Below are 26,930 nucleotides of genomic sequence, written 5' to 3'. Positions count from 1 at the left end.
TTAGAGAGACTGAGGGAAACTGTTTGGCGGTATACTAACTTAGAAATTGATGAGGAACCAGGTCAACTACAATTAGCCCTATTATTCTTGGGACAATCGCAGGATGGTATTAGGAAGAAGCTACAAAAGTTGGAAGGGGATGGACACCCGAAGGCTTGATAAAATGCTGGAGGTGGCATGGAAAGTGTATAATAATAGAGAAAAGGAAACAGCTAAGCGGCAGCAGGCAGGGATATTGGCAATAATTCAACAAACTGTGTGACGGGGAGGAGGACAACGAGGCAGGAGTCGCGGAAGGAGTCGCGGTAGAGGATTTGGGGTAGGAAGGGGGGGCTTCCAAGACTCAGGGTTACCAGGGACAAATAATGGAAGACGGAATGGGTTAGGGCCTAACCAATGTGCTTTTTGCCGCCAATTGGGACATTGGAAAAATGAGTGTCCAGTGTGGAATGGGATAGGGAATAATGCTGGATTAATGGGAAGATTCCCAGTGATGCCAGTAGATGGTGCCCAAGCACAGGCTCAGGCGATGATGCTTGGAAATTTTCAGAATCAGAGCTGACTAGACCGGGATTTAAGGGTAAGAATAGAGGTAGCTGGAAGGGAACAGGAGTTCATGGTTGACACGGGAGCCACACATTCAGTTTTAAATAAGCGATTAGGACCCCTTAGTGACACCACGGTACAGGTAATAGGGGCTATGGGTCAATTAGAGGAAAGACCCTTTTTGCAACCCTTAAGTTTAAAGTTTGGAGGAAAGGAATTAGACCACCAATTTTTACATATGCCAAATTGCCCCCAACCTTTATTCGGGTGGGACCTACTATCTTTGTTGAATGCCAAAATATTATTTGAAGGAGGCCGTGTTAAATTGGAGATCCCACGTGAGGAGATTGGGAAAATTTTTGTAATACAAGAAGTGGATCCGGATCCAATCCCTGATGAAATCAGTAATGCCGTGGTGCCTTGGGTATGGGAAACAGGAACCCCCGGGAAATCCAAGGCAGCACACCCAGTTGTAATAGAGCTGAAAGAAGGAGCAAAACCGGTGAGAATCAAACAGTACCCCATTAAATTAGAGGCCCAAAGGGGGGTGGCCCCAATGATCACTCAATTTGTAACCCAAGGACTATTAAGGGAATGTGAATCGGAATATAATACCCCAATATTTCCGGTGAGGAAACCAAATGGTAAGTATAGGTTAGTGCAGGATTTAAGGGCCATCAATGAAATAGTTAAGGACATTCACCCGGTTGTTGCCAATCCGTATACCTTGCTAACATCTGTGTCGGAGCGATTTGAGTGGTTCACTGTAATTGATTTAAAAGATGCCTTCTTCTGCATCCCACTGGCAATAGAAAGCATAAAGTATTTCGCTTTTGAATGGGAGGACCCAACAACAGGAAGGAAGAAGCAACTCACCTGGACCCGCTTACCACAAGGTTTCAAAAACAGCCCTACTATTTTTGGTAATCAGCTGGCAAAAGAGCTGGAGGAATGAAAGACAACCCAGGTAAAGGGATCTCCTACTTCTTACATAATACTGCAATATGTTGATGACATCCTTTTAGCCACACAGGACAAAGGAACTTGCATTGGTTGACCTTACCATCGCTCTGCTGAATATGTTGGCACAGGCGGGATACCGGGTCTCCAAATAAAAAGCTCAATTGGTAAGGAAAAATGTCTTGTACCTAGGTTGTGAATTGGCTCAGGGTCAGAGACGCCTGGGAACTAATCGAGTGGAAGCTATCTGCTCGATTCCCCTCCCTAGGTTTCATCAAGAATTGAGATCCTTCCTAGGTATGGTGGGGTGGTGCAGACTGTGGATTCTAAATTTTGGACTCATTTCCAAACCTCTGTATGAGGCTCTGAAGGAACCCCAGTTGGATTGGACTCCCATCAGGAAAAAGGCTTTTCTGGACTTGAAACAAGCACTAAAAGAGGCCCCAGCCCTGGGGCTGCCAGATTTAAATAAAGACTTTCAATTGTATGTGTACGAAAGGCAGAAATTGGCTTTAGGAGTCCTAACACAAAAACTGGGATCCTGGAAGAGACCTGTGGGGTATTTTCCCAAACAACTAGATGCAGTAAGTACCGGCTGGCCGCCTTGCTTGCGGGCTGTTGCGGCTACGGTGCTCTTAATACAAGAAGCCCGGAAATTAACTTTGGGAAGAAAGATAGATGTTTATGTTCCCCACATGGTAATGGCTGTTTTGGAACAGAAGGGGGGTCATTGGTTGTCATCTAGCCGAATGCTGCAATATCAAGCTATTCTAAGGGAGCAAGATGATGTGCAACTTCAAACAACTAGCCATCTTAATCCAGCTGAGTTTCTTCGCAGTCAGGTGAACGAGGATGAGCTTGTGCATGATTGTGTAGAAGTGATTGAACAGGTATATTCCAGTCTACAAGATCTTAAGGATGAGCCTCTGGATGCCGCAGATTGGGAGCTGTTTACGGATGGATCCAGCTATGTGGAAAACGGAATCAGGTACGCAGGATACTTCGTTGTCACAGAATTACAGGTCATAGGAGCGCGTGCATTGACACCTGGTACGTTGGCTCAGAAAGCTGAAATTATTTGGCTCACCAGAGCACTAATATTGAGCTCCGGACAAAAGGTGAACATATGGACTGACTCCAAGTATGCTTTTGGGGTGCTGCACATTCATGGTGCACTATGGAAGGAGAGGGGGTTGTTGAGCTCCCAAGGGACTGCTATAAAGCATCGGGAAGAAGTTTTGGCTCTATTAGATGTGATACATAAACCAGAGCAGGTGGCAGTGATGCATGTCCGTGGACATCAAAAGGAAGATGGGAAAGTCTTCCGAGGCAATCGGTTGGCAGATGCGGCAGCGCAGGAGGCGGCACGGCAGGTATGGACTCAGATGGCTTTAGTAACTACTAGGACAAATCCAGCTACCCCTTACTTGTACCAGCCTCCGAGATACTCCAGCGAGGATGAGAAGCTGGCAGCACTACTGAAGGCCAAGAAAGGTGCTACTGGCTGGTATGTTACTGACACTGGACAAGTGGTCGTTCCCTCGGGGGTAATGAAGGCTATCCTAGTAGCGGAACATAATAAGAGTCATTGGGGTGCAGAAGCATTGGTGAAGTTTTTAAAAGGTGAAATAGTCTCCAACCAGATGTTAAGTCTGGCAAAACGGGTGAATGCAATGTGCCCAGTATGTTTGAAGAATAATCCAGTTGTTAGGAGGCAGATACAAATGGGAAGGTTACAAATAGGACCAGAACCGGGAGATTACTGGCAGGTAGATTTTTCTGAGTTACCAAGAGCGCAGGGATACAAGTATCTCTTAGTGTACGTTTGTACATTTTCTGGTTGGCCTGAGGCTTTCCCATGCAGAACAAATCAGGCTAAGGAAGTAGTTAAGACTTTGTTAAAGGAAATAATACCCAGATTTGGGGTACCTTTAGGATTGTCATCAGATAGGGGTCCTCATTTTATTGCTCACATAGTTCAGGAGGTTGCCCGAATGTTAGATATAACTTGGAATTTGCATACCCCGTGGAGGCCCCAATCCAGTGGGCAGGTAGAGAGGATGAATCAGACTTTAAAAGGGCAAGTTAAGAAAATCTGCCAGGAAGCTAAAATACAATGGCCACAGGCCTTACCCCTAGCTCTTCTCTGAATTAGAATAAAACCTAGGGAAAGAATAGGAGTAAGCCCTTATGAGATTTTGTATGGGAAACCTTACCCAGTATATAATTATGTTGTTTCACTACACAGAATTCTCAGTGCTCTACGAGGAGCCTTGAGGTGGAACAGTCCTCTTTCCCTGGAAAACCCGGTCCATGATGTACAGCCTGGGGAGCACGTATATATAAAGAACTGGTCTACTGATCCTCTCCGAGAAACATGGGATGGCCCGCATCAGGTGATCCTGACTACATTCACCGCAATCAAAGTGGCCGGAATCGATTCTTGGATACACTACACCCGCATCAAGAAGGCACTGACTCAATGGGTGTCTCAAGCAGTAACTCCCACGCGGCTAATTCTTCGGGCAAAGTACTCTTAATAATTGTTTCAATCACCATTTCCAGATTTGTGTTTACTGATGGGCATGTCATTGTCACTGTTTCAGAACCTGTGATCGGAGCTATGGAAGGGAAATCTGTAAGGATGGTCTATGAATTTTCTGACAACCAGAGAGCTGGAGCCAACGAAATAGTTGTGTTTTGGAAAAAAGGGCAGGTATTTAAAAACCTCACTTCTGTTACAGTGTGGAATATGGAAACCCAGAGAGGTAACACTACTTTAGAATTGACTCGAGTAACCCACGCAGATACTGCCATCTATGTTTGTCTAATTCGAATACGGGGGAGCTATAGTTTTCAACATATTAGGTTGAGAGTTCAATCATGGGAACAGGAGAATCCAAAAGTGTCCATGATACCCTATTGGGCAAAAATAGACATGTGGGATGGACCCCCTCTTAGAATAAATTGTTTGTTTACCATACGGCAAGAGTGCGGATCTAGGTTCACGGTCACCTGGTGGAAATTCAATAAACAAGGAAATTGGGAAAAACCGGATGGAAGAAGCAATTTTTAGGAAGAAGATGGAAAAGGTGTAGGGTGGCTGAATTATACTCAGCCAAGGCTAGGAAGAGACGAGGGTTTGTACCTTTGTGTGGTTGTATGTGGAACAGATGGTACATACGGCAGAAGAGAGGTGCAAGGAAGGAGTCATTTAGGAAAGAAAATACGCCCTGCCCATGGAAGGTACTGGGCTGTGCAGGGGACATCAACAATTCTGACGTGTATAATAGACAATAGTATTTCTTATTCAGAATTCGGATGGTGGCTTCAGTCAGGGAATGTAAATTTAGGAAAGAAATATCAAATAAGGAATCGGTTGGGAGGAGTGTTGATCTTGGTGATAAAGGATACCCAGGTGTCGGATGAAGGGAATTATTGGTGTTGGGTAGCTCAGGATGCATGGTGGGGACATGCTAGAACAGCTGTATCTTTTTCCCGAGGGGAAGCAAAATTCAGAAGGATCAGAGAGGCAGAGAACAGGACTATGACATTTTACCCTAGACCAAAGCAAGAAAATTTGATAGTAGGATTAATAAGAGATTTTGGAGTAATTCAGAACGTGACAAAGATTACAGCCTGTCTACCACTAACTCAATCAGCAGGAGAGCCAATCCCCTGGGGAATTATACCGGTTGGGGATGTGCCTGAGGCCTACATAAATGTGACACAGAGTTGCAAACTTGTTCCTCAAAATATCATGAGTGGCAGCACGGATGCTTAATACTTGAACAAGTCACTAGGGAATATTGTCAAAGGATGTCAGGATATTTCACATGGTTAGAGACTCCGATCCAACAATATCAATGTGTCATTTCAGGATCTGCCCCAGTATTAAACCATCACTGTAGCAGAATAACATTAAGAACTGAAAGGGAAAAAGAAGAAGTTTGCCAAAATATTACTCAAACGCAGTCCTTAGAAGAGGAATGGGGAGCGATTTGGGGACCTAGCCTTTTAGAAACCTACAGTTATTTGGGAGAAGTTCATTGGTGCGTCCAATGGAGCAGGACTAAGAATCAGACTCACTTAAGCGTAATGAATCTACATACTACAAAAAGACAGGTTAGGGAACAGAAGGAAATATGGAACTGTACTCGAGTAATAACTTGCGATACCCCTGAGACCCAGATTGGGTTAGTACCAGTGAGAGTTTTGTTAAAATGGGGATGCGAGTGTAGGGGATATAATCATACCATAAGAGGAGAGACTAAGGGAGATAAAGATGGTAAAAGAATCATCATCTGTAAGTCTACAACCATTAGGAGTCCAGGGAATTTGGTATGGGTAATGGGACATGGAGAATGGACCACACATATGCCCATTGACGGACCAGTCACTCAGGTAACTTTAGGAATTCGCACCTTGTGCCCGTTGAGGAAACAATCAAAGTTAAAATCAAAAATTAAAAGAGGTATAAATGATGAAGACCAGTGGCATGAACCTGATGGAGGTGTAAAATTTGGATGGGCACTAAAATCACGCTTCTCACCAATAGCAGCTTATCGGAATAGGGATATGCTATATAAACTGATAGGGCAGACCGAAAGATTAACTGCCATCACCAAAAAGGGGTTTAAAGATTTAAATTTACAATTGCAAGCCACTAGCAGGATGACTTTACAAAACTGAATGGCACTAGACTTATTGCTATTAAAGGAGCATGGGGTATGTGGATATTTGAATCAGAAAAGTGATCACTGTTGTATCCATATTCCAAATGTAACAGTCAAGGTCGAACAAGACATATCTCAATTAGAAGTAGAAGATAAGACCCAGAGATTAGAACAACAGGCAGAACACAATTGGGTAGGGGAAGTATTTAGTTCTATGGGGCTCCAGGTCTCTGGTTGGATTTCGTCAATAATTCAATATGTGATAATGCTGCTAATCTTGACTTTTGTTGTGCTCAGAGCTTACAAGTGTATGGCAGGGATCGTCAGCAAAGAACGACTTCATACCCGGAGATTGATCAACGCAATGACAAGGAGTACAACGCCTCCTCCATCTCCTTCAGTGAATCGAGAAGACGGACTGAAGACGACTGATCGAGCATCCTTGCAACTGGAAGATTGAAGGATGCTCAAAACGGGGGACTTGTTGCATTTCAGACTAATAAGAGTTTAGTAGAAGTAGTTCTGCTAAGGTTTAGAATTTCTTAGTGGGCCATAGGCTGTGTGTTGTTAGAAACAGTTGTTAGGCAAGGGCAGTGCGGAATGCTGAGGAAGTAGGAACTTATCTCAAAATACATTCCAAGAATGGGCAGTAGTAGACAAGATGGATAGGTAGATCTTGGGGGATACATTGTTTTTCTCTAACGGAGTGAGAAGAATTTATGATCATAAAGAATGGTCAATTTAAACAAGAATTAATTTGATTGTTGGAGTGTAACGTAGACAAATATGTGCTGAATTGAGCAACCGTTGATATAGACCCTATATAAACGCAATGATTTTGTTAGCTCCGGGGGCTCTGACTTTGGACATTAATCCTCAGGCTCCCAGGGCCCTCAATAAAGCACCGCAAAAAACGACTTCAGTTGTTTTGTGTTTTCTCTATGGGCAACAGTTTTATGACAAATGTCCTGGGCCCCCTCCCTGCTCTATCCATGCCCCCAAGGGCACAGAGCAGCCTCCTCTCTCAGCCACTTGCCTGTTTTCAATCCCTCGCATAGGCAAAAAGACACTCCCTGGATGCCTGGATTATGGACAAATTCAATTGGGGAGGCCAATTATAGATAAATCAATAAAAAAATTTATTAAGCAAGCAGTATTAAGCAAAAAAGGCAGCTCTGGGTGGCCGGGGAGTCTCCTCTCCACCATGGCACGCACCCTCCCCCTTTGACCTTTTTGATTTTATAGTCCTTTTTTTCTTTTTATCTTTTTTTTCTGGTATACATATTTTTTTTCTCAATGCACTCTGTGCCGGTGCAATTGGTTGCTAGGAGGTCTTTTTTTTTCTGCCCTTGGTGGTCATAGGAATGAAGGCTCCTCATCTGTGGGAACTCAAAATGTCTCTCAGACATTTTTAGAGGTTCCAGGCCTTGGTCAGAGGCATTCGAGACCCCAGCAGGCAGCTGGAAACAGCTGTGATTTTGAGTTTGAACCATGGAATGAATTACCAACTTTGAAGGTGGAACAAGCAGTCACAAAGGGTTAGATAGTATAGTAAAAGTAGTTACTAAGTAGAGAGGAAATTTTTTTAGTATTGTACAGGGGGGTTTTAGCACATGTACAGGGGGGTTTTTACTTTGTACATGGGGGTCAGAAGTTCTAAGATGGAGCAAAGTGGGCTGATCCTGTTCTTCCTCCTTCTTCTTCCTTACATCCATGTTCTTGGTGATGCTGGCATTCACAGATTGGTTTAGAGTAAAAAAGCACTTGGGAATATAGGTAGTTGGTATTGGGGAATAATTGTAAACATGTTATACGTAATATATCTTATAAAAGATAGCAGCAGCCCTGGGGGGGAGAGAGAAGAAGACACTGGACAGTCAGGGTGTCAGGAGTGTGTGCATCTCTGCCCGGGCCGCTGATCAAACAGCCGCAGCCCGAGAACATAATCTGTTAGATAACTAGCAATAAATTGTCTTGAGACCAAACAACAAGAGACTGCGGAGTTTTTCTTTGGAAGCACAGGTTGGAAGAGAGACTTTACCACCACACGAGACCCCAAACCAAACTCGGGTTCTCACATCGGGCCTCCCTGTGTGGGCATCAGCAAGAAGAATGAAAAGAAACATCAAATAACCTCCAACCTTCATCAGCAGAGAAGAAAAAAAAAAAAAGAAGAGCAGATCACACACACTCGCAGCAAATTCCAAGAAGAGAGGGAGCAGACAGCTCGAGATAAGAACCTGACCTTCACTGAAACAACTCGTCTCGGGGACTTTCCAGGGAGGAGATGACACAGAAGCGCGCCTGGGATCTCTCACCTGTGACCTGCTGGACGGTGATCAGTGCCAATCTCCGGACTGACCTTGGGCCAACTCAGCTTTTGGTGAGAAATGTCAAAATTAAGAACATTGGGGGAGAATTCTCCCAAGAAGAAAAAGAAATTGTATCTGCCTTCCAGGGCATCATCTCTGCCTATCCGGTGGAGATCGCTCTAAAGGAGCTGAAAGATTTATTATTGTGGGTGAGGTGTAACTTCCCACACTCAGATCCAGATTTGTTGTTTGAGCCAAATTTTTGGCAGGAAATTAATAAGCAATTATATTATCAGGCTATAAGAAATCATAAGGTTGCCGCAAAACTTTTACCTTCAGCAAGAACAGTTTTAGAGTCACTCTCACAACGCGGCAGCCCAAGCCAGGCATCTAAGGCTCCTGGTGAAAAACAGGGTGGGGGACAGTCCAGCCAGCAGCTGGGACAGCCCCTCTCAACACAGGCATAGCAGAGGCAGTGGAAAATCAGGGAGATGATACCCAATCGCGTCCCGTGTCCCCGGGTTCTCACTGTTCCTCAGTTTCCCAGGAGTCCCTAAGCTCCTCCGACGCAGAAATTCCCAAGATGGAGGCAAGCGAGCCCGGCACAGCTGCGACCCTCAGTGGGAGGAAGGCATTGCCCAAGTCCAAACCCACGGTGAGGGGGGCAGCGGTGGCGGTGGCACCAGCTCCGGTGGGGGAAGGTGCGAACGTGAGTGCAGAGCAGGGGGAGGAGGGAGAGGAAAGTGCTTTTGCATCTGCACAGGCTGGGAGTTCAAAACAGCCCGCGCAGAAGGCGAAGCCGGGGAGAGCAGATGGGGCGGGACGGATCGGGGCGAAAGCGGGGAGTGCGAGTGCGACGGTGGTACGCTCGGAGCGCCCGGTGACACGTTCAATGTCGAGAATCCGTGAGGCCACAGAAGCGGCTGCCCAAAAGGCGCGGGAAGATAGATCCCTGACCGCGGCAGCCAGGGCTGCTGAGAAAGCGGCAGAGGGACAGTGGGAGGCATTCCTCGCTGCAGCTGAGATGGCGGGCACATGCGTGAAGGTCGAGCAGAACCCGACAGCCATGGGTGGAGGGGATTTCTCACATTTCGAACGCGTGGGATGAGCACAGATGGGGCGCAGCCGGCGCGTGCAGGCTGTGGGTGCTGCCACAGAGCCAGGAGACGGGCAAAGCGAGACAGAAACATCAGGGCCGGAATGGGAACAGGAGAGTGGTTATGTCAGTCTCGGGGGAGACGACAGTGGCTCTGAATCAGAGGCGGTGTGGAGCGGAGTGAGGCCAAAGCATAGCCGAGGTCGGAGCAAAAATGTTCAATCCCCCGTGATGATGCAGGCAGCGACGGGGCGTGGCCAGGATGTAAAAATTCCTCAGGACACGGTTCTGTCATCGTTCCCATGGCAACAGACAGCCCAAGCCCACGGCCAATCCCAGTCAGCTTCAGATATGGCCAAGTTAGAACAGTTATTGCAACAAGAGTCAGTTTCTCCGACTGCAGGGATCGCAAACGTGAATCAGTTGTTAGGAGAAATGCTCAAAGGTTTATCAGGAATATTGCGGGATTTGCAAATGTAAATCAATTGTCAGAAGAAATGCTCAAATGTTTATCGGAAGTGCAGATTGAAGAGCAGAGTGCGGTTCCCACCTCAGCTGGTCAGGCGGCAGCGCCATCTAGCGGCGGAACCACAACATTGCAACAGGCTTCGCAGAACTTGTCCGGTCAAGGCACTGCGCCACCCAGTGGTGAGACTGTGACATTGCAGGACTTTTTTCCAGTTTCTTATAAGAAAAACTCCAGGGTGAAAAAGGTCACATCTGCACGGCAGCAGGAACCTCCACTGACACCGGAACAGTGAGGGACTCAGGACACTTCTGCTGAGGCGCAGCAACGGGATGAAACGATACGCATCACTGCTTTGGAGGGTGTCCCAGCTTGGACAATTCCAAAATCAAGGTCTGCCAAAATTTTGGGGCAGGGAGAGTCGATTTTAATATCAAAGGGGGTTGTTGAATTTCTTTTACAATACTTAAGCACAGCCTTGGAATCACAGCAAGAACTGTTAGTTCATCTTCCAAAAATTTTCCAAATAATGCAGGGCAGTCGTGTGTTCTCCGCAGCAGATGCTTCACTTTTCTCCAGAGACTCTCAGCCTTCATCTTCGCAGATGCTGCAGACGCCGTTGGTATCGGTGAGTGCTGCTGCACCAGAGCTGCAGCCACAACAGATGACTCCACTCTACAGGCAAGTACCCACTGAATTTACAGCTTTGCAGAGCACAAAAGTGGACTGGCAGGACATTCGAGCAGAGTTGGAGAAAGAGAAAGGTTTATTACAGGGCTCGGGAAACATAATGATGCCAGTGAACTATGACGCTCAGGGCCAAAACCCGAGATGGGAACGCCTGGATCGTGGAGCAATCAAAGATTTAGCTAAGGCCATTCGGGACAATGGGTTGTCATCACCATATTTCAAGCAGATGTTAAAGAGTATTTTTGGAATGTATGACTTAACACCGTATGATCTTAAATATCTTGCAACATCAGTTCTTACAGACACCCAATCTCTCATGTCGCAGAAGGCGTGGAGGAGATCCCTGGAGGAGCTGAGAGCCAGATACCAGGGCAGGCCAAATGCAAACCTCACCATGGTGCAGCTTGCTGGTGATCCTCCTGAGGACGGTCTAACTCAACAGGCGGTGAGGCTCCCGCATCACGTGCTCAGCGACATCAAAGAGGCAGCACGGAGGGCAATTCTTCAGATTGCTCCAACGGGGGTCCAGGACAACATCTACACGGAGATCAAACAGGGTCCTTCAGAGCCGTTTTCTTCATTCGTGGATCGTCTTTCTCAGGCAGTGGAGCGGCAGGTGACCGAGGAGGGAGCAAAACCACACCTGGTCAAAAGCCTCGCATTCTCCAATGCCAATCCGGAGTGCAGACGGATCATCAGCATGATGCCGCACCAGGCCACCTTGGCAGACATGATCGGGGCATGCAGCAAGGTGGGAACACCACAACATGTTGCTTCCATCATGGAGGAACACTTGGGGGATCAAATTGAAAAACGTGTTAGGGAAGTTCTTGCAAATTATACAAAGGGCAACTCTAGGCAAAGAGACGGTGCTTTGGGTGTGGGACACAAGGACATATTAAAAGGAACTGCCCACAACTTGCAAAGCCCAACAAGCCACCAGACCTTTGCCATCGATTCAGGAGAGGGAAACATCTCGCAAGTGAGTGTCACTCACAGACAGATGTGGATGGGAAACTTCTCCCGATTCCGGGAAATGGGAAAAAGAGCGCGAATCAACGCCAGCGCGCTCAGGCAAAAATCCTGGCGGTGACACAGAACCAACAGGAACAATCCTTGGGGAGCAACAAACAGAACCCCTCGGCAGAGCAATCTCCAAAATCCCCAGCAACCCAGACTTGGTACCACCTGGGTTCCAATGCGTCTTGGCAACCTCCAAATTGACGTGTCTTTTGGACAATAGCCATGCAGTGATACCTACAGCTGTCACGGGGACTTCTTGGAAAAGGCAGGACTTTTTAATAATGGCCAGGGACAGAAGAACTATCCTTGGACTTGTTGTTTATCCATCTTTGATTTCAGCAAACCATAATGAGGAGCTGATGGTCACGGCAAAAGCCTTGCGACCACCTCTGACAATTCCACAAAACACACCGATTGCTCGAGCTATGGCTCTGCCATCTCATCCAGAAAGGCAAGCCATGCCGATGTTCAACAAACGGGACTCTTTTCCTGGTGATCAAGCAGACGTGCATGCATCTTGGGTGAAACATTTGAGCCGGGATCGACCCATCGTTACTTGTCAGTTGACTTGTAACGAAAAGACAATTGCTATTACAGGGGTGCCTAACACAGGAGCGGATGTTACAGTTATTTCATACATTTTTTGGCCTCAGGAATGGGACTTGGTTGCACCTTTGCATTCTTTCACGGGCATAGGGGGGAGTTCCCTGTGCATGCAGAGTGAGAATGCAATTGTTGTCACAGGCCCAGGAAAAAAGACAGCAGTTATCCATCCTTTCATCGTGCAAAAGCCCATCACAGTGTGGGGAAGGGACCTTTTGGCACAATAGGGACTGAAATTAGAGTTGGATTTTTAACAGGGGTCACTGTGGCACTCGCCACTCTGAAATTGACCTGGAAAACAAATGATCCTGTTTGGGTGGATCAGTGGCCCCTGGAGTGGAGAAAATTGAGTGCGTTGAAAAAGTTGGTCCAGGAACAGCTGCAGAAGGGACACATCAAACCAACAGACAGCCCATGGAATTCCCCAGTGTTCGTCATTCACAAGAAAACTTCAGGGTCTTGGAGACTGCTTCATGATCTCAGGAAAATCAACGAGGTCATCAGGACATGGGGTCACTGCAGCTTGGGCTTCCATCTCTCTCGATGATCCCGAGGGACTGGTCGCTTGTGATCATTGATCTCAAGGACTGTTTTTTCAGCATTCCACTTCATCCAGATGATGCTCCACGCTTTGCAATTTCTGTCCCAAGCATCAACAGAGAAGAACCTCTGCAAAGATACCACTGAACAGTTCTTCCACAGGGGCTCAAAAATTCTCCAAGCATTTGCCAATGGTACATGGCCCAAGCTTTGCATCCAGCATGAGAGAAACATTCAAAAAAATATTATCCATTATATGGACAATTTGCTCTTTGCAGCACCAACAAAACAGGAGGTGCAAGAGGTTCGTGACTGTGTGATTGCGCAGGTGCAAAAAGCAGGACTGGAAATTAGTACACCAAAAATACAGGAAATTGCACCTTGGAAATACCTGGGGTGGAAGATCACGAAACAAACAATAAGGCCACAGAAACTGGAAATCAACACAAAGGTCACCAATCTCCAGGACTTGCAACAGCTTTTGGGGGAGATCAACTGGATGAGACCGATCCTGGGAATCACCAATGATGACATCTCGTCATTGCTCGATCTTTTGAGAGGGGACAACAACATCAAATCTCCCAGAACTCTGACGCCTGAAGCAAAAAGAGACCTTGAAAAGATCACAGACATGATTCAGCAGAGACAAGCACATCGCTTTGTAGAATCATTGCCTTTTCATTTAGCAGTGTTGGGGGAAACAGCACAGTTATATGGGTTGATTTCTCAGTGGGATTTGTCTCAAGTGGACCCTCTTTTGTTAATAGAGTGGGATTTTTTAGCTTACAGGCCCTCAAAAACAATTCTCACAGATCTAGAAATGGTAGCACAGATTATTATCAAGGCGAGAACCAGGTTGCTGACGATGTCAGGCAGAGATTTCTCAGTTATTCATGTTCCTTTGAAAATAGTGTATTTTGAATGGGCGATGCAGAAATCACAGGATTTTGTAGTTGCTTTGTTAGGATATCCGGGAGTTTGTACAATTAATTTTCCAGCTCACAGGATGCTGAATGCAAAAGTAAGTTTCAGGGGAAAACCAAAAATAAGCCAGGAACCAGTGGATGGGGTGACAGTATTCACTGATGGTTCGGGAAAAACTCACAAATCAGTAGTTACATGGCAAAACCCAAAAACAAGGGAGTGGGAATCAGACATTAAAATGGTACAGGGTTCGCCACAAATTGTGGAATTGGCAGCAGTGGTCAGGGTTTTTCAGTTGTTTCAGGAACCTCTCAATCTGATCACAGATTCAGTATATGTTGTGAATGTGGTCAAACAGTTAGAGGAATCACTTTTGAAACACACTGACAATGAAATTTTGTATTCATATTTGTCATGCATGAGGACAATTCTAGAAGGTAGAGAACACGAATATTTTGTTACACATATCAGGGCACATTCATCACTCCCAGGGTTCTTAGCAGAAGGAAATGCTCACACAGACAAGCTCAAAATGACCATATCTCAGACATTGCCAGATATTTCTGAGCAGGCAAAATTGAGCCATGCATTTTTCCATCAAAATGCACAGGTATTGATGGAATCCTTTTGCCTTTCTAAAAGTCAGGCAAAGGAGATCATCAGTGCTTGTCCAGACTGTCAGCTTGTGCAGCCTCCTGCATCTACAGGAGCTGTCAATCCAAGGGGATTGCAGAGTCTTCAGCTCTGGCAAGCTGATTTCACAAAATACCCATCCTTTGGGAGGCTCAAAAATATCCATGTTTCAGTAGACACATTTTCAGGGGCGATTTTTGCATCATTACATACAGGGGAAACCGCAGAACATGCCTGCAGACACTTTCTACAAGCATTTGCATCACTCGGGGTGCCACAAGAAATAAAAACAGATAATGGTCCAATTATACAGGCAAGGTGCTTGACAAATTTCTGAAAAAATGGGGAGTGAAACACACTTTTGGTATTCCTTATTCTTCCTCAGGTCAAGCAATCATTGAAAGAACACATCACACCCTGAAATCTCTTTTGGATAAACAGAAAAGGGGAGAGGCAGGCACAACACCTTATATGCAGCTGAACAAAGCTCTGTATGTGTTGAATTTTTTAAATGGCTCATTCTCAGAGCCCACACCACCAATTGTCAGGCATTTTAAAAACAGTGCACAAGCAAAGTTAAGGGAAAATCCTTTGGTTTTGATCAGAAATCCAGAATCAGGACAAATTGAAGGTCCATTTACATTAATAACTTGGGGCAAGGGTTTCTCTTGTGTTTCCATAGAGCGAGGACCGAAGTGGGTGTCGGCAAGGCATGTGAAACCTTTTCAGGTGCAGACGCAGGTGGACGCGGACCCTAGGAGCAAAGAAGAGAGCACGCAGACGGAGGCAGACAACGACGCTGCAGACATCCCGTCAGACAATGATTGATTACCCAGAGACTTGGTGTTTTTTCAGGTAAATTAAGTGTTATTTGAGTGTTGCTGTATTGCAGGGTTTTTCACAGAGGTTGGGGACATGGACATGGAGTTTAGACAGGCAGTGTTCATGTGTCTCCTCTTGGCTGTTGCTTTGGGCAATGAGACAGACTTTCCCATGAAACAACCGAGGGAAAATGTGTGGGAAACTTTGGCAAAGGCAGCGGGTCTGGACAGTATTTGTCTGACTCATTCAAAGCCAGGGAAACCATTTTCAACATGTTTGGTAGGTGTGCCAGTGAAGGAGTGGCCAATTCCAAAAAATATCCCTCCAAAGGTTTTGAAAACTTTTTCAGATCCTATGGAAGGATGGCATGTTTGGACACAGTACCTCCCTGTGCCTCACCTGGAACCCCCAGAGTTGGACCTTTTTGGGTCAACAAAAATGAAATACTGCATCAAATTTAATCCAGTGGGAGTGGCAAAGACAGATAATCATACAATAGATGTCACTCCAATTCAGCCTTTTTATAAAAATGCATCATCCTGCTGCAATTACACCAAGGTGACGAGCAAATCATCCCTTCAACACCCAGCCACTTTACCGAAGGGAGTGTTTCTGATTTGCGGGGACAGAGTTTGTCCTGCTATCCCTGCAAAAGTCAAGGGCAGTCCATGCAGCATTGGGGAGCTCTCATTGATAACACCTGATTTGAAAACTTTAAAGGAGCAGACATGCAAAGAGAAAAAGATCCTTTGATCAATAGAGTCCGAATTGTGATGATGATGTTTATACCTGGGACAAGGCTCGGAGAATTGCAGTTGCAATTTTCTTGCCCCAAACAGCATCAGGGGTGGCCTTGACACAATTGGACCACATAGCTTGCTGGTTGAGCAAACACAGTCGTGCCATTTCGTCTGCACTGAGTGACATGTTAACAGATATCAGCAGTGCAAGACAGGCAGTGCTTCAAAACAGGGTGGCAATTGACTATTTGTTGCTGTCACATGGGCACGGATGTGAAGAATTTGAGGGGATGTGCTGCATGAACTTGTCAGATCATTCAAAATCCATTCATGAAAATATAAACCAGATAGAAAGTAGTATCACCAAGTTGAAAAAAGTAACAGGATCCTGGTGGGATGATTTCTTTAACCTTTTTTATCTCTCACCAGTGTGGAAAGAAATTTTAAAAATAATATCTTACATTGTTATAGGGCTTGTAGTTCTTCTGCTTCTTATGCCATGCATTTTCATGTGTATTCTAAGGGCCTTGAACAAAGTGGCAAAGCAGGTGTTTTTGGTTCAAACAGGGAGGGGAGATGTGGGAACTCAAAATGTCTCTCAGACATTTTTAGAGGTTCCAGGACTTGGTCAGAGGCATTCTAGACCCCGGCAGGCAGCTGGAAACAGCTGTGATTTTGAGTTTGAACCATGGAATGAATTACCAACTTTGAAGGTGAAACAAGCAGTTATAAAGGGTTAGATAGTATAGTAAATGTAGTTACAAAGTAGAGGGGAAATTTTTTTAGTATTGTACAGGGGGGTTTTAGCACATGTACAGGGGGGTTTTTACTTTGTACATGGGGGTCAGAAGTTCTAAGAAGGAGGAAAGTGGGCTGTTCCTGTCCTTCCCCTTTCTTCTTCATTACATCCATGTTCTTGGTGATGTTGGCACTCACAGATTGGTTTAGAGTAGAAAAGCACTTGGGAATATAGGTAGTAGGTATTGGGCAATAATTGTAAACATGTTATACGTAATATATCTTATAAAAGATAGCAGTAGCCCTGGGCGGGGAGGGAGAAGAAGAAGACACTGGACAGTCAGGGTGTCAGGAGTGTGTGCATCTCTGCCCGGGCCGCTGATCAAACAGCCGCAGCCCGAGAACATAATCTGTTAGATAACTAGCAATAAATTGTCTTGAGACCGAACGACAAGAGACTGCGGAGTTTTTTTTTGGAAGCACAGGTTGGAAGAGAGACTTTACCACCACACGAGACCCCAAACCAAACCCGGGGTTCTCACAACTTGCAAATCCAATTAAGGGTAAGGATCATCCCACGAGATAAAAAGATAATAGTTCAAGTCATGAATTGACCTACTGGGGAATCCAAGGTTTGTGAGACCACTTTTTATGGGAAAATTTATGCATTGGAGTGTATGACCTGGCAAAGGCAGTCACAAGTGGATGTGCGATTTGCCTGAAAACTGACCAATAGGTAATGAGAAAAACAGCACATGGGGGAGGAAAACTTGCTTTAAGACCTTTCCAAAACATACAAGTAGATTTCAGTAAAATGACCTCTGTGCAGAGGTACAAACATTTACTAGTGATTGTAGATCATCTCACTCACTGGGCAGAGGCTTTCCCTACCAAAAAGGAAACTGCACAAGAAGTTGCAAAAATAATCTTAGAAAATATCATACCTCCATACGGGCTAGTCAATAACATTGACTCGCACTGAGGTCCACATTTTGTCGCTTGAACTTTGCATCAAGTAACAAAAACCCTGGAGATAAGGTAGAGATTGTACACCCCATGGCATCCTCAAAACTCGAGAAGGGCAGAAAGGATGAATAGAACTCTTAAAAATGTAAAAACCAAATTAATTAAAGAGACAAAAATTAATTAGCTCAAGTATTTACCTCTTACTCTTTTGCGCATCAGAACAAGACCTCGGTCCGACATAGGGGCTTCTCCTTATGAAATAATGTTTAGACTCCCTCTTCTAATCACCCCTTTCAGTACTGCAGATTATTTAGAAGGGGAGGCAGCAACTCAAAATCATTTAAAAATCATAAGAAAATCCCTAGAAGGCCTCAGAAAGAAGGGGTATCTCCCGCAAACCTCCCGTCTGCATACCAATGCCCACATCAGTCCTGAGGATTGGGTGTGAATAACATCCTAGAACACCACCACTCCACTAACCCTCAAATTTGAAGGACCTTGTCAGGTGTTCAAGAAAAAGGCTGAACCCATATCACCAGAGTAAAAGGACCAGTGCCATCCCCAGACACCAGACCAGACCCAACAGGGTCACCCACCTCCTCTTGTATATGGACGGTAATTAGGGGACCAGAAGACTTAAAATTAATTTTAAAAAAACTTGCTAGAAGCTGATATACAGTAAGGTAGTAGTAACCGTTTCTGAGTTAAAGTACCACAGTAAAAGTTTCAGCACTTCGTAACTGTTTAATAAGTGTCCTTTAGCCAAAAAAGTCAACTGAAGAAATTTTTAGTTAGAATATTATTCAGTCTTACTTTGTTTTTAGGAATTAAGAGAATTACCCAAAGAAGGTAACCCTCAAAAGCCAGACTGTAAGTTGATGCGGGCTTAAGCCCGATCAAAGAAATAGTGGAGGGATTTATTATGAACAAAACAGCCTTGCTGAGACACTTCGGTTTGCGCTAAGTACTGACATTTGTCTAGGTTTGACAAGACAGGAATCTGCGAAGGAAGGCTAAAGCCTCCTGTGCAATGGAGAAGGTAAACCCCCTCCCTCCAAATTACTAGGAGTTTTAAATCAAAAGGCTCTCAGACAAAGATATGGGAATGGGAGTAACAATTCTTTACTAGGAGAAAACTAGACAATTTAAAAAGGCAAATGCAATCAGTACAAACAAAACCAGTGAAAAAAGTCCAGAACCTGAGGATTCGGGGTGCCAGTAGCAGTCCTGCTGGGACGATTGCTCCCCTTGCAGTGGTTGATGAACTGCAGATGCAGTGGTGATCTTTTGAAGGGTATAGTTTTCCTCTGGAGATCTGGTGGCAGTGGGGCCGGTCTTCCTCTGCGCCGGGGTTGCCTCCGAGCTCCGCCGCCGCCGCCTCCCCGGCTGCTTCGCTGCGAGATCCCGCGAAGAAGAGAGAGAGAGCTGCTTCTCCAGGAATCCCGCGAAGAGAGAGAGCGAGCTGCTTCTCTCGGAGTCCCGCCCAGAGAGCTGCCTCGTCTCCCCAAAAAGCTACCCCTTTAAACAATAATAGAGTGCTTGGCTTCCCCCTCTGGGTGGGACCCCTCACGGTGTTACATTTACCAGCCCGGCAGTGAGTCAGTCAATAGTGTATAAACAAACAATTGCCTCTACGGGGCAAACCATTGTCTTTGGGAGAGATAACAAAACCTGCCCAACCTTTCGACAGATGGCAAATAGAATACAAGCTTATTTTACAACCCAGGACAACATTGAAATATTAATTAGCTAATTGCTCCTGGGAATCACCTACACCCCCACCCACACTACCATTCTAGGACTGGGATGCAAAATAGAGAGACCGGTGGAATCATGGGAGGGGGTTTTGGGGATGAAAACACCCCTAAATGGAAGGCTGGGCACAGTGGAGGGGGCTGGATGGGTGAGCTGGTTGGGGAAAAGGGAACCACATCCCTGGTCTGTGTCTGACCTGTCACCATAGCCTGCAGGGGACCAGACTGGATGGGGCTGTGGGAAGCAGGAACAAAGGAACAACTCTTCCTGGTGTTCCCAGGAGGGAAGGACAGGGGACAGCTGCTGCTGCACTTTGGCAGCAGGCTCTGCACATCCCCTCACCCTTCGGCTACCAGGACTTCAGACACAGACTGCACACCTCTTCACCTCCGGCTACCAGTGTGCCACGGAGACTCCAGGGACAGACTCTGCAGCCTTCTCGCCCTTTGGCTACTGGGAAAAAGCTACAACAGCGGGGGTGAGCTCTGTATTGAGCTCCCTTGCTCTGCTGATCTTTTGAATAAAGAGCTGAACATTAATAAAGGCACGAGCCCTGTTTACTACATGAAGGCCCCCAAAATTCCACTAAAAAGCCCCAAAATCCCCTAAAAATCACCGCTGTTGTGCCCCCGTCCCCCGAATCCCCCATACCCCATTCAGGGTGGGCCTGGGACTGCCTGGGACTGCCTGGGACCCCCAGATCTCCATAGGACCCCCTCCAGGAACCCTAATCCTCCCCAGAGCCCCCCCCAAAGTTGGCCCAGGACCCCCTGAGAGCCCCCCAGACCCCAATTGCACCCAGCCCAGGATGCCCCCTGAGACCCTTCCCAAGACCCCACCCAGGACCCTTCCAGGACCCTCCAGACCCCGCCCCAAACCCAACTCTGGACCCCCCAGCCTCTCCCCAGATCCCTCCAGGACCTTTCCCGAAAACGCCCAACCGCCCCCCAGACCCTCTCTGGGACCATTCCAGATCCCCCAAAGCCCCTCCCCAAAACCTCCAAAACCTCCTAGGACGCCCCCAGGATCCCCCAAACCGCTCCCCCAACTCCGCCCAGACCCTCCCAAGACCCCCCCTCCAGGCCCCTCTCAGGACCCATCCCCACCCCCCAGGTCCCCCCACAATGCTCCAAGACCCCTCCCCAGACTCTCCCTGACACCTCCAGGACCCCTCAGGATCCCCCACCCAAGAGCCCTCCAGGACGCCCAGACTCCCCCGAGGACTCCTCCATGAGCCATCCAGGACCCCCCAGAGCCCTCCCTAAACTCCCCCCGGATCCCTCCCCAAAGGCCCCCGATCCCCCCAGGACCCCTCCCCAGCCCCCCCAGCCCCTCCCAGCCCCCGGCCCCTGTGCGGAGCCCCCTCCCCAGCGTTGCGGCCCCCGCGGCTCCCGCGGCTCCCGCCTCTCCCAGCGCCTCCCCCGCTCTGGCAGCGCCGCCCGCAGGGCCCGCCCGAGCCCGGGGGGCGGGGCCGCCGGGGGAGGGGCGCCGCTCCCGGCTCCCTCTGATTGGCTGCAGCCGCGCGCTGATTGGTTGGTTCGGCACGGGGCGCGCCGCTATTGGCTGGAGGAGCCCGCGCGCGCGGTGCAGGCGGGAAATTGTCAGGGGAGCGCGGCTGAGGAGGGGCTGAGGTGGGGCCGGGGAAACTGAACGGGGGGTTTGGGGCGGCTCGGGGAGAAATTGGGGATTTCTGGGGGAACTGACAGGAAATAGGGGTGTGTCTGCTGGGTTTGGGGGAATGAGGGGGCTTTAGGGAGCTTTGGGGGAGCTTGAGAGCTTCTGGAGCGTTCTCCGTTGGGTTTAGGGGGATCTGAGGGTAATTGCGGGGGTCCGAGGGGACTTTGGCGGAGTTGTGAGAGGAACTGGAGGGATCTGGGGGTTCTGAGGTGGCTCTGGGGTCAATTTTGGGGTAAAGTGGGGGGATCTGAGGGTAATTTGGGGGCTTTAGGTGGGTCTGGGGTGGATTTGGGGCTCTGGGGACACCTAAAGGGGTGCCAGGGGGTGAAGGGGTCGCAGCCCCCCAGACGCCCCCTGAAGCCCCCCTGTCCCCACAGAGGGGTCCCGGCCCTGGCGGTGCAGGACCCCCGGCCCCAGCCCAGCATCTCCATCAACCACCTGAACCGGGACACCAAGGAGGACGGGGATGGCTGGGGGGTCCTGGGGGCTCTGAGAGTGTCCGTGCCTGTCCCCAGGGGCTCAGGCTGTCCCCTGGGTGTCCCCGAGCTGGAGAAGTCCCTCTGCGCCGTTTCCTCGCCGTTTGGGCAGATTTTGGACATTTTGGTGCGGCGCAGTCTCGGCCTGCGGGGCCAGGCCTTCCTCACCTTCAGGGAGATGAGCAGCGCCACCAACGCCCTGCGCTCCCTGCAGGGCTTCCCCTCCTGCGGCCAACCCGTGGGGAGACAGCGACTGGGGGAGTTCTGGCACTGGGGAAAGAACTGCAATGCTGGGGAAAAACCGCCAAACTCTGGCCTCAGATACCCCCAAAGTCCAACTTGGAATCCCACCAAATTCATTCACCCTGAGCACCCCAAAGCTTCCCTTTCTATGACAAGCCCATGGTAAGACAGAAATGCTGGGTGAAATCCTGGAATTCTCATGGAAAAAACCCAAAATCCTGAGGAAAAAAAACAAACCCAACCAGGATTCCCCCCAAAATCCCATCAAGAATCCCTGAAATTGAGTTGGAAACACCCCTAAATCCAACCAGGAACCCCCCAAAGCTTCCCTTTCTATGACAAGTCCATGGTGAGACCCAAATCCTTGGGAAAATCCTGACATTTTGGGAAAAAATCCTGAAATTCTGGGAGAAATCCTTAATTCCTGGGGGAAAAAAATCAAAATGCAGCCTCAAATATCCCCAAAATCCAACCAAGAACCGCCCCAAAGCTTCCCCTTCTACCAAATGTCCATGGTAAGAGACAAATCAGAGTAGAAGTCCTGGGATTTTGGGAACAATCCTGAAATTCTGGGAAAAACTCCAAAATCCTTGGGAAAAAACCCAAATCCAGCCTCAGTTATCCCTAAAATTCACCCTAACGCCCCCCCCCCTCCCCCACCCGCCAAAGCTTCCCCTTCCAGGACAAACCAGTGGTAATAGCAGAATCTTCAGGCAAATACCCAAATTTTGGGAAAAATCCTGTAATTCTGGGACAAAAGCACAAAATTCAATTGGGAACCCACCCAAAATCCATCCAGGAGCCCCCAAGAATTCACCCTGAATCTCCCAAACCTTCCCCTTCTACCCCACAGTGAGACCCAAATTCAGGGAAAAATCCACAGATTCTTGAAAAAACAGGAAATCTTGGGAAAAAGCCTGAAATCTGGGGAAGAAACGGAAATCTCACCAGAAATCCACCCCCCAATCTGCTGGGAATGACCCCAAATCCCTGCTGGAACCTCCCCAATTCCTCTGAATTACCCCAAAATCCTGCTGAAATTCCCTGAATTCCTTCTAGGACTTGCCAAAATCCCTCAAAAACGTCCCTGATTGCTTCTGGAACTGCCCCAGATCCATTCTGGAGCATCCCCAAATCCCTCAGAACTTCTGAAAATCCCTTGGAAGACCCCAAAATCCCTCTTGAAACTCTCCCAAATCCCTCAGAATTCCCCCAGATCCCTCAGAAAGCCCCAGATCCCCTCTGGAGCCTCTTCCAGATCCCCCCAAAATCCTCGGGAACAACCCCAAACCCCCCGAGCCGTCCCCAGCTCCCCCCGGAGTGATCCCAAATCCCCCCGGAGCCAGCCCAGGTCCCCTCTGGAAGCTCCCCGAGTCCCTCGGGAAGCCGCAGATCCCCGGGAGCCGCCGGGCAGCGCCGGGAAAGCCCAAAGCCCCGCGGCAGTGCCGCATCCCGGCCGGAGCTGCCCCGGGAGCCCCGCGGGGCCGGGGCCGGGGCCGGGATGCGCCGTCCCAGCGGATCCAGCGCGCCCGGCCGGGCTCGGCCAGCGCGGCCCAGGGCAGGGAGCGCTGGTGGGGCGGGAGCGGGAGCGGAGCGCGAACGGGACCAGCGCAGAGCCAAGGGGGGAGAGGCCCCGGCCCCACAGAGAGCGGGGCCGGAGCGCGGGGCCGGCCGGGGATGGCTCGGCGATTGTTCCGGGCGATTCGGGCGCTCGGAGCGATCTCTGCGGGATTCTTGGGCTGCTCCTGGGAGGTTTGGCTGGGATTTTGAGGGAAGTTTTCGTGGGGATTTTTTGGGTGGATTTCCTCGCACTTCGGGTGGGATGTGATAGGACTTGGGGGCATTTTTTGGGGAATTTGAGAGGGGTTTGGTGGGATTTCGGCGTGGATTTTTTGAGTGGATTTGGTGTGGATTTTTCGGGGGTTTTGGGGAAATTTTGGTCGGATATTTTGGGTGATTTGGTGGGATTTTTTGTGTGGATTTTGTGTGATTGGGGGATTTTTGGCTGCATTTTTGTACAGATTTTTCTCTGTGGATTCTGTGGGATTTTCATGGGGATTTAGTGGGACTTTTTCTGGGATTTTTGAGTGGCATTTAAGGGGATTTTGGGGGCGATTTTTATGGGGATTTTGAGGGATTTCTGTGAGCCTTGGGGTGATTTTTGTGGGGATTTTTTTGGGTGAGTTTTGTGGGCTTGTGGGTGGAATTTTTGTGGAGATTTACCTGGGATTTTGTGTGGTTTTTCTGGCATTTTCAAGGATTCTATGGTGGAATTTTTATGGGATTTTTATGGTATTTTTGGTGGGATTTTTTGTGAGGATTTTGAGTAGATTTTTATCGGATTTTGGGGAGTTTTGGGGGATTTTTTAGGAAGATTTTAGTTGGGTTTTGGGTGTTTTGGGGGGGATTTTTATGGGATTTTGATGATATTTTTGTGAGGACTTTTGGTGATATTTTTGTGAGGGTGAGTGGTGCCTTTGGTTCCAATCCACTTTCCTCCCTGAGCCAACGTTACCCACTCCCTCACACGTCCCCCCCGTGCCTTCCCACTGCCTTGTCCTGTCGGGGCTTCCACAGCCCCTCATCCCTTCATTGCCCCGTCCCCTCAGGGTCTCCCCCAGCCTGGCCAACCTGCCCCATCAAGAGGCACCTGGGAGCCCTCAGCATTCCAGGCAGCAACACACGGGCAGGAGGACACGGATGGCGCTTCCTGCCTGGGACAGGGCTTGTGGCCATCTCCAGGCACCGCTCTCACAGAGATCCCCACAGCTCCAGCCCCTGCCCATCTGCTCTGTGGGCAGCACAAAGGCTTCAGCAGAACCACCAAAGGCCAAGGGGCTTCTGGCCATTTTCCCTGCAACCCTGCATGCCTGGGCAGCTTGCTGAGCCCAGGAACCCTTTTCTCCCTCTTCCCCTAGGCCCTGCAGAGCCTGGGCAGCAAAAGAAAGATCCTGGGAGTCTGTCTATTACAACACATCCTATATTTCTATGCTAAAGAAAAAGAAAAAAATGGAAAGAGCTATCTTGAATAAATGAAACATTCCTGCTGGCTCGGGTGGTCCCAGCAGACAGAGCCTCTGGGATCAGCTCTCTGCAGAGCTGCAGCAGCGCAGCCAGCCGAGCCCCGACAGACGAGGCCGTCTCCTCCATGCCCTGCAGAGCCGATCATGCAGGCTGTGGAAGCGGGAATATCGAGCTCTCTCTATTCCCTGGAGGACAGACAATGTTTGAACTGCCAGGCTCGCAACGGCAACACTGATGTCATTGGCCGTGTCTTCTAGGGCTGAAAGAGAGAGGAACAGAGCCATGGTCAGTTCCCGCATCTGAGGGGACCCGAGGAGATCCCTGTGCCAGGGCCATCCCAGCCGGCTCTGGCCATGGCCAGCAGGGAGCAGGGATCAGCTGGATCAGCCCAAAGCTGCTGGCCACGAATCCCCCAGGTGCCCTGAAAGCTCTGTGTGCTCTGCCCACGCCGGCCCTGGTCCGCACAGGGAGCAGAGCCCTCCGCAGCCGGGGCAGGGCTCGCAGCTCCCCCGGCAGCCCCCGCTGGCAGCCCACTGCCCTCGCTCACCCTCAGAGAGGAGCTGGAGCTCTTCCTTCCTCCCCCTCAGGTGCCGCCCGGCCGTCCCTGGGAACACAGAGTCTGTCAGGCCCAGGGCACAGCTCCCTGCCAGCGGCTCTGCCAGCCCTGTGCCCACACGCCCTCCTGCCCCAGCTCGTGGCTCACCCATGAACCTGACGGCCGCCTCTCGCAGGGGCTCCTGTGGGCTCTGCAGGTAGGGCAGGGCCCGGCGCAGGTGCTCGGCCACACTGATGCTGTCCTCTGCCAGCTGGAGAGAGCAGCAGGAGGGAAGGGTTGGCCCCGCAGCCCCCCAGGCCGGGGCTCCATGGGCACCCGGCTGGGGCCGCAGGAGCCTGGAGCAGAGCCCGCGCGGCCTCGGGCTGCAGCAGCGGGCAGGGGCACAGCTGCCAGCCCGCACACCGAGCACCGCGCTCAGGGGCTGCTCCAGGCTGGGGCTGCGGCTTCCCGGCCCTCCTTACCAGGCACTCGGTGAATTGGCACAGCTTCTGGTTCTGCACCAGCTGTCCAAAATCCCTCCTCCTGAGGAACTCGGCCGCACAGAGCAGCGTTTCCTGAGAAGCCTGGAGAGCAGCAGAGACGCGGAGATGGCCCCACAGCCCAGGGCGCAGGACCCCGTCCCTGTGCCAAGGCCAGCAGGGGCTGCAGCCTGCGAGGCGCCAGGGCAGGGCCAGCCCAGCCCCTGCCAGGGGCCAGCGGCAGCTGCCGAGTCCTCACCTCTGCCACTCGCTGGTTCTCATCGTGGCAGTGGAAGAAGAGTGGCACCAGGCTCTGGCGCACATGTGCCTTCAGGACCTCTTTTTCCTGTTCTGGAAAAACATCCAGCATCTCCTTGAAGATAAACATGGAGCACAACTGCACCTGGCTGTCCTCCTGTATGGATGGGAGGAAGAAAGGCCTCAGCGTCAGCTGCTTCAGGCCCACCTGGGCACAGCCTGTGAGTGCACAGGGCACAAAGTGTGTGGGCAGCACCCGCTGGCCGTGGCTGGAGCCGCAGAGCCTTACGTTGTCAAAGAGTGGCAGGAGCGCCTCAGCCAGCTGCAGGGCGAGGGTGCTGGTTACTGGGGCACCATTGCACAGGAACAAACCCCTGAGGAGAACCGTGGTCATCCTGAGCATGGTGCTGTCATCTTCCTTCAGGAGCTCCACGAGGCTTTCATGCAGGCTCCACATCCTTATGGCCATCTACTTGTGGGACACAACTGTGTGAAACACCATCCTGCTGCCACAGGGCCCAGGGGCCCAAGGCCTGTGCCAAAGCCCTGGGGCAGCTGCAGCAGGAGGCAGGAGAGCTGGCAGCAGCTGCCCCAGTGCCCCAAGGCCAGCCAAGCCCCAGGGACTGCCTTCCCCAGCCCCACGCTGGCAGCACGGCTTCAGCCCCTGCGCTCTTCTCACCGAGACACTGGTGGTGCCGAGCGCCACGAGGCCTCGGAGTGCCAAGCGACGCCTCCCCCTGCACTCGCT

Source organism: Lonchura striata, chromosome 37, assembly GCF_050655825.1.
Source record: "Lonchura striata isolate lonStrDom1 chromosome 37, ASM5065582v1, whole genome shotgun sequence".
NCBI lineage: Eukaryota > Metazoa > Chordata > Aves > Passeriformes > Estrildidae > Lonchura > Lonchura striata.
The sequence above is the reverse complement of the archived record's forward strand: the minus strand, read 5'-3'. Positions refer to the sequence as shown.